This window comes from Apium graveolens, chromosome 6 (genome assembly GCF_009905375.1).
Source record: "Apium graveolens cultivar Ventura chromosome 6, ASM990537v1, whole genome shotgun sequence".
NCBI lineage: Eukaryota > Viridiplantae > Streptophyta > Magnoliopsida > Apiales > Apiaceae > Apium > Apium graveolens.
The window spans coordinates 77,215,995-77,218,437 of NC_133652.1; the positions used below are offsets into that span (position 1 = coordinate 77,215,995).

The following is a 2,443-nucleotide window of genomic DNA, read 5'->3' on the forward strand; positions in this document are numbered from 1 at the left end:
ATCAACTTCCAGAATACCTGCTACCTTGCCTGACGTCATCCTCTGAGTTGGGTTTTGATGCTCATTTGCAGCCATCGTCTCTATAAGATTATACGCCTCAGTATAGCTTTTAGCCCATAAGGCGCCTCCAGCTGCTGCATCGAGCATGGGCCGAGATTGGGCCCCCAAACCATTATAAAAACCAGTGATCACCATCCAATCCGGCATTCCATGATGTGGACATTTTCTCAACATTTCCTTGTAGCGTTCCCAAGCCTCGCACATAGATTCTGTAGGTTGCTGCGCAAACTGAGTAAGAGCACTCCTCATAGCAGCAGTCTTTGCCATTGGATAAAACTTCACCAGAAACTTTTGCGCAAGATCTTGCCATGTAGTGATGGACCCAGCTGGTTCAGAATGTAACCAGTCTTTAGCCTTATCCCTCAGTGAGAATGGGAAAAGCCTCAACTTGATAGCCTCATCAGTCACGCCATTATACTTAAAAGTGCTGCAGATCTCGACAAAATTCCTTATGTGCATGTTGGGGTCTTCAGTTGCCGCTCCTCCAAAAGAAACAGAATTCTGCACCATCTGAATAGTGCCCGGCTTGATTTCAAAGGTGTTAGCTTGAATAGCCGGATGAAGGATGCTTGACTGAATGTCATCAATTTTAGGCCGAGAAAAATCCATAAGAGCTGGATCAGCTTGAACAAAACGATCTCCCATGTTTACTGGTTCTTTCTGCTCAGTTCCTGAATCCGAATCCTCAAAATCTAACTTCTCCGGAATATCAAGAACTTCGTCTGTCTCCTCAGTTGTATCTAAAGTCCTCTTGCGAGCACGAGAACGAGTTTGCATAAACGCTTGCTAAAGTACCTGAAACACAACCAAAAAGAATAAGTAACTACTACATCCTAATCACTGAGTCCTAATGACCAATGATGGTAAGTACATAAACTAAACAAATACGCCGAGTCCCCGGCAGCGGTGCCAAAAACTTGTTAGGGCGAAAACACGCACTAATATTCACGCAAGTATACGCGTTCGCAAGTAATATAGAATACTTTCTAGTTCGTTCCCTCAGAGACTCAGACTAATTTATTGTCTAATTAAACTCACTCACCAATGTATGATTACTTCTCAATGTTAAGATAATAACACTTAAAATTGTTGATTAAATATTAACTATAATTAACTACTCAATTAACCACTTAACTAACACTTCAATTTATCAATAATAAAACACTCATGAGATCACAACTTCATTATTACTTCCTTCTATAGCCATTGTTATTACCTTTAGCATGTGACAGTGATGATATTAATCGATAACACGAAACTGATAAAAGCCAACTTTCATTGTACTAATACCATTCTACCAAACATCCACAATTAAGATAGAAGTTGAATAGTCATCAATTATGTTGAGTTCCTATATGTCTACAGAAATTGACAACACAACGATTTAAGCACAAGTTATCCTTTTTTGATTACATAGGGCAAATAAAACTGTTAGAGTTACCCACTAATCATGCACAACGTACATGAACCTATGCTAGCATGGCAAGTTCTAAATCTCAAGATCCACCGTCGCTTCACAAGAGATTAACACCCTATCTTATATGTTCGCGACGCACATAAGACGAATACGCACAACCAATACTAGATATCATGCAATCATCACACACTAAAGTATTAAACAATTAACTAAAGAATTCCCTAATAAATCCGTTGCAACCCCATAATCACGATTAGCCCATAATAGAACTTATCGCCATCATGGGTTCATATGAAATCATGACAAACAAACACAAGAAAATAATAACTAAACTAATTATATTAAAACAGAGTACGTCACAAGAGTAAATAAGTCAAAGCAAGAAAACTAGCATCCAACGTTACAACGAAACAAGAATCACAAGAATATATGCTTCCTCTTCGTTGCGGTGTGCTAAATCGGTCTTCTTCCTTATCTCCTTCGCTCCTTGCGTAAAACACAATCTAAAACATAATCCCCTTAATACTCTCTGTGAAAACGTCTCAAATCTACCTATATAATAGTCCCATAAAACTCAGATTACAGAAAAGTTGGAAGCCAAACAGAAGTAGAAGTCTAAAATAATTCAGCTTTTTCCCCGACCCTGCGCGGCCGCTCAGCATTTCTGCGCGGGCGCGCAGGTTGCTGCGCGGCCGCTTAGCATTGCTGCGCGGGCGCGCAGGACCCTACTGGAAAAATTCCAAGCTTGCTCCGTTTCTTCGCCGTAATCTGCCCATTCCTTTCCTCTCGCAATGGTGAACACATGCCAAGGCTTATTCTTGATGATTCCTCCCCCGAAATGCAACTATTACCCTGAAATGCATAAACACTAGAAAAACGCATCAAATACACAAAATACTTGATTTCAAGATACCAATTTAAGCCATTTTAAGACGTTCTAAGTGGTATAAAATGCCACTTATCACC

The 2,443-nt window shown here is 40.0% G+C and overlaps 1 non-coding gene across 1 annotated transcript; it reads left to right on the forward strand.

Moving 5' to 3' along the window:
- Window positions 1-205: 205 nt before the first annotated feature.
- On the forward strand, window positions 206-312 carry LOC141669417 (small nucleolar RNA R71). The gene has a single exon (XR_012553703.1). It is a non-coding gene; the product is annotated as a small nucleolar RNA R71 (small nucleolar RNA).
- Window positions 313-2,443: the final 2,131 nt, after the last annotated feature.